General features: G+C 35.2%; 1 non-coding gene across 2 annotated transcripts; it reads right to left on the bottom strand.

Annotated features, from left to right (window-relative positions):
• Positions 1–1,117: 1,117 nt before the first annotated feature.
• Positions 1,118–7,427, bottom strand: LOC107852513. 2 transcript variants are annotated; one of them, XR_001669474.2, is made up of 5 exons: positions 6,860–7,427; positions 6,690–6,751; positions 3,563–3,822; positions 2,781–2,929; positions 1,118–1,486 (listed from the first exon to the last, which is right to left on the bottom strand). It is a non-coding gene; the product is annotated as an uncharacterized LOC107852513 (transcript). The 2 variants fall into 2 exon arrangements; XR_001669475.2 differs by having other exon boundaries at positions 2,836–2,929; positions 6,860–7,349.
• Between the last annotated feature and the right edge of the window lie 1,635 nt (positions 7,428–9,062).

The following is a 9,062-nucleotide window of genomic DNA, read 5'->3' as shown; positions in this document are numbered from 1 at the left end:
CTTTAATGTATGAATATTGTGCATGACTGCTAGTTAGAGAAAGGTGCCTGGGCCTTCATGGTTTGGAATGCTCGTCATAGCCAGGGCCTCGGTTTGGGTCGTGACAAGAACACACAAAGTTCAAAGGCCAAAAAGGGGACAGATTCTATTTTTTTTTTAATTATTTTTTTGAGATTTTCAGTTTTCTACACTTTTTTTTTATTTTTCGAGTGAACAAGCCCAAGATTGATCTCGTGGGACGAAATCAATAATGGCTCTGATACCAAATGATAACGAACGAACTACAAAACATGGAAACAAGTGATAACAACACCATGGAAGCAACAACAACACGAGACAACAAGATGAACAACAACACAAGTTGAACTAAACACCAACGTTCACTAGAACAAAGAACATACAACCAAAACTAATACATAAAAATAAAGGATAGATAGTGATACATACACTATTACAAGATTTAGGAACTAAAGGATGTATCAAATCCTAAAACCCACTAAGACTCACCACACTCTTATAGAGACATAAGAGGGAATCCACCACTCAAGCACCAACGTTTCAAGCCAAGTTTTGCAATATTAGTGAATCCACACTAATGCTACCCTAGTTTCGGTTTCACTCTCTTCTCTCAAGAGAGAGAAGACATGTTCTTTCAACATTCCATATCAATAAACAACTAACTAATGAAAAATGACATAAACATATGGCGACGGTTGTCTGAAACTCTCATCATAGGTCAAACTATAGAGACGGTTATTTTTTGACTTATTGAGATGCCTATTTTCATCTACTACAACGGTTAGCAACCGTTGCATTAGGATCTATTGCAATGACATAAACCGTAGCAATAGCATCTATTACGACGCTTTTGTTATTCTGTTGCAACACTTTTTGAGTACCTACTACAACTATTTCCTTAATAATTGGGACCCTTTTTTTCATCTATTACAACTGTTACTAAATGATGCAATAGATTCTATTGCAATGACATTGAACCGTTGCAATTACATCTATTATAACGCTTTTTTTATTCTATTGCAATGGTTTATTGATCTATTGCAACGATTGTTGCCATATGTTATTAAATTGAAATGATTTATAGAAATAGCCACTCGTATTAACGTAAATTTTTATTTACATAGATAATAAATTATAACAAAATATATGCACATCACAAAACAAAATATCGAGTACACACCAGTTGAGCTTGTTCAAGTTCAAAGTTGATGGCAAGTGCATATGCTATCCCAGTAACACAATATACGACACAACAAGACGCCACAATTATCAAAAATTGAAAATCTTGGATTGTTGAAGAAGTAGAACACTGAGAGATAAACTGTACGCTTTACAATAGTATTGATATGATCAACTGTATCCTTATCCAAAAAGTATACCAAACTGCTCATGCCAAATGCACTCCGTCTCCAGTAGTGTAATTTATCTAGAGAAAATGACCTCAAATCCTCAATCTTGGTGAGAAGATCTGGAAAACATTTTGGAAGATTAGAACTTAGGTAAAGTAAAAAATGGTAAGGAAGATAGATGAGACTACCAGTAACAATCTTTCATGTAAGTTTGAAAAACCATAAAAAGATACAATACCAAAATAAGTACAGTACTATATATATTGGAGTTACTGGTAAAGTTGCTGGCATATGACCAGGAGGTCACGGGTTCAAGCCTTAGAAATAGCCTCTGCCAGAAAAACAAGGTAAGGGTGTGCATGATACACCCTTATTGTGGATCCCTTCCCCGGACACCGTGTATAGCGGTAGCTTTAGTGAACTGGGATGCCCTTTAGATGACATTCTTCCAAGGTAAAAGCAACAACATATAGAGTGAAATTCCATAAAGTGGGGTTGAGTGTACGCTGTCCTTACTACTACTACTTAGATGTAGAGAAACTGTTTCCGAAAGACCCTCGGTTCAAGTGAAGAAAATCAAAGTAGTAATTAAAAGAAGAGACAGTAGTGAAGAAAAACATGTCAACTAAAAGCAACAAAGTGCGGAGTGTCATTCTTCTAAGCCAACCATGATAAATCCATAATTCACATTCTTGGTCTAAACTTACAATTTGGAAGAGAAATTTTGGGGTGGGTGTAAAAAATGTTGTAACATCTCTATACTTTAACTTCATTTCTATTATACTAACTCCTTTTCTAAACAACTACTAATAGTGAGGAGGGACAAAGACAACATCTGCAGTTAATTTTCTTTTTACTTGAAAACAGTTTTTCAGTTTATACCAGAAAAATTTTACATGATCACATACACAGTATGCTAATCTTAGATCTACACAACTCATTATCGCTACCAAAAAGGGCAGTCCAGTGCACTAAGCTCCAACTATGTGTGGGGCCTGGGGAAGGACCTAACCACAAGGATGCATTGTACGCAGCCTCACCTTACATTTTTGCAAGGGGCTATTTCTAAGAAATAGCACAGGGACCTAGGTAGGTCCAACCACAAGGATCTATTGTATGTAGCCTCACCTTACATTTCTACAAGGGGTTGTTTCCAAGGCTTGAATCGGTGACCTCCTGGTCACATGCAGGCTCCCTTTCAACTTATTATCGATACTAACATTTACAAATTATTAGCATTAAGAAAGAAGAGGAATTACAAGTGATAACATAGAGATGAACCGCATGATTTTAAAATCGAGAACTTTTTCTCCTAGATTTGAAAACATATCTAATCAACTGTCTTTAAGTCATCAATCCTTTTAAAGATAAAAAGCCTAAAGTATATACACTGTTCAGAGGTTTTAAACTTACGAACTGCAATGACCATGTAAAGGTACCCCATAAATCTAAGTGTTTCATCACTCACTTCAGCAAGTGTTCCGAAACAGAGTCCAGTAAGTAATAGAATAAGAAAATCAACTGCTTGTATCATGGCTTCTCCCAATCACTGCTTCCCGACTCTGACAATGTGAAGTGTCATAGATGTCAACCATCAAAACAAAAGTAAACTAAAAAACATTTGTAAATCAACTAACACTGTCACATGAATACTCCCCCCTAAGCATCCATAGAAGCTTCTCAGTTGGTCATGCTACCTAGAAGCTCCAGTTGTGCGTTGGGTCTGGGAAAGGACAGGACATTAGTGTTTGCTTTATGCAGCCTTACCTTACATGTCTGCAAGAGGCTATTTTAATAGCTTGAACTCCTGACCTCCTGGTCTAAGTTGCTCGGACTCTCCAAAAATGTTGTCGCACCAGTATCAGATCTTTCAAAAATACATAATTTTTTCCGACACGCACCCATCGAAATTTTTGAAGAGTCCAAACAACATAGCTCCTGGTCACATGGTGGCAACTTTACTAGTTACTCCAAGGCTCTCCTTTATATTAAATAAAGAAGTACAATGGAGAAATGCCAAACATTTGCATATAGGAATGCAAGCACGCAATAAATACACACACACATCTTGAAAAGTAATTAGAATGTACACAACTGAAAAGGAGAGAAACTTATATGAACATATAGAGACATGCATATTGAATTGTAACTAATTAGAAGGTATACAAGTGAAAAGGAGAGAAACTTATTATAACCTTCCAAGGAAATACTTATATTGAAGCAATACACCAGGATATTCCGATGGGACAAGTCCGATCATGCCAAAAAGTTGAATCACATGCAGTCCTTCTATACAACATTTGATTTGATCGTCGACCACAGGTCTCCAGATTGATCAGAGGTAGCAGCCGCAGTACTTGCTCCATCAGCTAAACTTTCTCCAATCGAAGATGCTCTTGATCCATAAGAATCTAGCATATTTGGTGGCATGGGGTATCCGTTATGAAGCATCCATCTAATAGGAAGATCTTTATAGCTCAGTACAGAGCTTGGGAGCTTATAAATTCCTTCTAAAATAATAATAAAATGATCAAGAGGATTAATGCGATCAGGTACAGTTATTCTAATGCCTGCAAAGTACTCGTAAACTGTCTTATTGGTCCATGGTATACTGTAAGTCCACCCTTCGCTAGAAGTATCAAATCATCAAACATTCTGAACAAAGAATAGCTACAAAAGGAAGTGATTACTGAGATAGGGTGTCCATTGTAAGGTTCGGTTTGTTATTTTATAAAAGATAGTTTTCCTCAATGAGTCTTTGTCAAACCATCCCAATGTGGTTTGTATCCTTCCATATCAGTTTGGTTAAGCTAATCTATGGTGCAATCCTTTATTCTGGAAAATCACTCCTAACTTTCAAATTTGATTCACAAGTTTCATCAACTTATTTGTGTATTTTTATCACATCGTTACTTTCCTCGATTCCTAAATTCTCTAGTTATCAATCTTAGATAATGGTTTTCTAGTTTCCTCCATTTACTAGTTCATTATAAGATAACCCTTTATTTAACCATGTTATAACTGTTTTAAGATGTTTTACTTAAGGAAAAGTTTTATCAAAACAACTTCTTTAGGTTTCCATATATTCTACATGTTCAGTACTTATATAGAGTATGTTATTATTGTTATTTTGATGAAATAAATAATTCTTTTTCTAATTTTAATGAATTGTCAGCCTTCACAATATAATCTTTGTATATGTATCAACGAAAAGAGAAACTACTATTATGCTTGTTCTCCTCTCTGTGTATTCCCTTTCTAAGAAGATCCCAAAGTGACTAGACAACTATGGAAAAGTGAATTCTTGAGTACAGCAGGGAAAAGCCCTTGGAAAATGTCAGTATGTGAAAGTGTGTAATTAATAAATACAGTCCAAATTCGGGTTCTGTTTATGTTTGTCACTTTTCTAGTGCGGGTGGTGGAAGTAGACATTGCCCCAGTTCTTGTATATAAATTCAGTTAAGTACTTGTTTGGACACTACGCATGAAATTCCCAACTTACATTGTCTATCTTTGATCAATTATAATAGAGCAAAAAAGTATTTTGGAGTCAAGTGCGGTAAAACTACCATTTCAGAAGGTAAAATGTGAAGACTGGCTAAGAGATGAATTAACCACAAAGTTCCATAACTAGGACTTGATTAGATTCGATTGCAATAGCTTTGAAGCTAATGGATACTTGAGGTTCTCATATGTTCATCATCGGACCTACATTTAAGATAGGATGTTTTGCGTTCTAAATCCTATACCTTGAAATTAACACCTCATATATTTAACAGAACTCGCTATAAATGAGAAACTGTTCAATAGGACGTAATCAATGAACTTGTAAGAATTGGTGTCTATTGAGATACAAGTAACACTAATATATCTATTGAAACAATGAAGCACCTATTTACATATATTAACAATGAATGCAAAAATCTTCTGAATAAATAGTTTGAAGAAAAAAGATGAAAAAACAACTATAATGTTGGACAAACGTCCAAAATCAAATAAACATCGTTGTTCAAACTAGCCCAGAACAGATATTTTGTTTTTATGCATCCACTTACTTCTGCTCCTATCATTTTCAACATAATTATCATTATCTAGATTTTGAGTTAAATTACTATTAGGAATATTTTTTTCTGATAAACATAAATGCGACCATATTAATGTAATGAAAGAACGTTTCCAAACTAAGACAAACCAGATCAAAAGTAAACCTTTCCAGCATGCAAACAGTAAACCTTTCAAGGATGCAAGTTTTATTATGTTTAGATACACAACCAGAGGGGTACTTCAAGTAAATAGTATGTGTTAAACAATCTTGAGTATCCTATCGAGTTTGACGTAGGAGATATATCACCTTATCTATTCTCCAGGAAACCCTGCTATATACAGCTTTGAATCATAATCCAAGTAAATACCACCGACAATTACATATCAATTGCACCAGTTGAGGAGATCAAACACAAAAGAATAAGGATGAAGAAGGGAACCTTAATAGTAATTGCTAGTTAGTCAGTACCAAATAACAAGCATGAGTCTTACAGATAAAAGGTTGTCAATGGACTCTACTAAATTTGAAGACCTCATCTAAAACCAACTAAACCTGATCATTGCAGGAAAATTAAGTCCAACATGATTGAAGTGACCGGTTCAATAAACACTGTGCATTAGTTGACCAAACAAACTGAAGAAGTATCAACATCAACTATATTCCAGACACACATTACATCTAGGATTCTAAATATTGTAAAACTTGAAGTAATGATTTAATCTTCTGTTATTTCAACACAGGGGCAGACCTAGGTTGCAAATTGTGGTTCTTCGGCACCGGTTAAACTGACCCAGAATAGGTATAATTGTATAAAAAATGTATAAAAGTTGATATAAGATGGAAAAAAACACCCTTGAACCTTATAGACTTGGGTGTCAATATATGTGTTTCAACATCCCGAGGACCCATGACCTAAGTTGCTTGAACTCTTCAAAAATTTCTACGGGTGCATGTCTGATCCTCCAAAAATAGTGTATTTTTGAAGGATCCAATACGGGTAATATTTTTGGAGAGTCCGAGCAACTTAGACCACGACTCCTAAATCTTGGGCTCGACACTGTTTCAAAGGACAACAGATACTTAAACTGATGGCAATACATCAATTCATAAAGCAAAAGCTGAAAGAAACATCATACTAGACCACATCATACACCCAATTTTGTTGCTCCTATATCCATTTCCAGTTTGCTACTTTTGAAAGCAGCTTAATTAAAAATATGATAAATAAACTAAAAATGAAAAAAATGTTAGTATGAATAGTAGGTTAAAAATTTTACCTATGAGGCCATGATTGTCTTCAATAATTCACTAGCTTTCTTTGAATTAAACTGCGAAAATTCTGCAAAATCAACAAATTAGGTCAAGAATCAAAGTGAAGGAGAATAAAACCCCAAAATAAAAACTCAAAAAATTAAGTCAAAATCATCAATTAGAAGACTAAACAAACCTTAAAATCAACAAATTAGACGAAAGCCCCAAATTTGCTCAGAAATTTAAGCGGTGGTCGGAGCAGTGGTGCCTCTTTACAACTTCTTGGAGGATGCTTCCCACAGTTAAGATTAGCATAGTACAAATCACTTTCATTAGTAGTGATTTTGGGGTGAAATTGAACTCAGACGGTCGGAGACAGATTGAGAGAGAAGTTGGAAATAAGTGTACTGGTGGTGTGCAGTCAGAGTTTACTGGTGGTATGCGGTCAGAGCTACTGGTGGTGTATGGTCGGAGCTACTGGTGATGTGTGGTATGTGGATGGAGCCTACTGGTGGTGTTGGTCATCGGAGCGTACTGGCTGTTGAGGTTGAGAATGGGAAATCTTCATCAGAAATGGAAAATTTTCTTTATATACTTATTTAATTTTTGATATATATTATTTTAATTTTGGCGGATGTAGGAAAAAAATTGGGAGGGAAATAGGAATAAATGACAATTGATGCAATAGCCTTTTTTGTCAATTAAGTGTTGTCATAGGTAACTTTATGGGAACGGTTCATGCAACCATTGCTATAAGTCACCCTATTGCAATGATTGTTCATCAATAGCAATGGATATAGCACAAAATTGTTCAACTAAAATAATTATTTTTGTAACGTTTGGAAGCGTTGTAATAGAGCATCTATTGCAACGCTTTTGAAACTGTTGCCAAAAGGTCCATTGCAATAGGGGTAATTTCTAGTAGTGAATCGCGGTACATTTTGATGGATCCTGGATTAATGGAGTAATGCACACCATGCGCTTCTGCTATAATCTGCCTCCTCAAATCATCAACATGCAGCACACACAATCTACCTTTTGGTCTTTAACTGACACTAAAGTGTACTGGAAAATTAAAAAATAAGGGCAAGATTAATGATAAAACTCAAGAAGATGAAGAAGTAGACGGATACAAGAAAATAGACACAATGTGAGAAAATAACAAATCAAGGATAATATTGAGAATAGAAACAAATATGAGAAAATTGATACTAAGATTATGGTATTCATGATGTTAATGGTATTGATGATGACGAGTATGATATTGTATCATGATGTTGATGTTATTGATAATCTTCAGTTTGACTAAACTAGAATCCTTATCCTGCTTCTCTTTCACTTCAAAAACTAGAGAAGATTCTGAACTACTCTAAACCAAAACATTCTCTTCAGCTAAGTCAACCTACCTAACCCCAATCTAGCTAACCGGTGATCTTCTCTAACTAATTCTCTCTTATCATTCTCTATATAAGCAACACTGCCCATAGACAATCTACTAAGGGCGTCTGCCACTACATTGGCCTTGCTCGGGTGATATAACACACTAATGTCATAATCCTTCATCAATTCTAACCACCTTCTCTGACAAAGATTTAACTCTCTCTAAGTAAACACATGTTGCAGGCTTTTGTGGTTTGAGAATACATTGAATAAAGATAATGCCTCAAAATTTTCAATGCAAATACAACAGCAGCTAACTCAAGATCATGGGTAGGGTAGTTCTTTTTGTGAGGCTTAAGCTTTCTAGAGGCATACAATATAACCTTACTTCTTTTCATCAAACACAACCCAGACCGATTCTAGAAGCATCATAATAGACAACAAATCCACCTGTACCATCAGGTAGGCTAAAATTAGAGCTGAAGTAAGTCGAGTCTTTAACTCCTGAAAACACTTCTCACAGGAATTTGACCACTGAAACTTAACTTTTTTCTGAGTTAATCTAGACATAGGTGATGCAATATACGAAAAGCCATCAATGAAACATCTGTAATAGCCACCTAAACCCAAGAAACTTCTGATGTTTGATGGACAGATAGGTCTAGGCCAGCTTTTACTGCTTTTTTCTTTTGGGGATCAACTTTAATGTCATCACTAGAGAAAATATGACCGAGGAAAGCTATTGATCTTAGCCAAAATTCACATTTGATGAATTTGGTAAATAACTGATGATCCCTAAAAGTTTGGAACACAATTATAAGGCAGTCTACATGATCATCCTCACTATAAGAATTGACAAGAATATCATTATTAAAGACTATGACAAACATGTCTACATACTATTTGAATACTCTATCCATCAAATGCATGAAGGCTTCTGGGGCATTTGTTATCCCGAAGGACATGACTAGAAACTTGAAATGAATGTAACGGGTTCTGAATGTTATATTTGGAATATC

Source organism: Capsicum annuum, chromosome 4 (genome assembly GCF_002878395.1).
Source record: "Capsicum annuum cultivar UCD-10X-F1 chromosome 4, UCD10Xv1.1, whole genome shotgun sequence".
Taxonomy (NCBI): Eukaryota; Viridiplantae; Streptophyta; class Magnoliopsida; order Solanales; family Solanaceae; genus Capsicum; species Capsicum annuum.
Note: the sequence above shows the minus strand (reverse complement) of the source record. Positions and strands in the feature narration are given on the sequence as shown.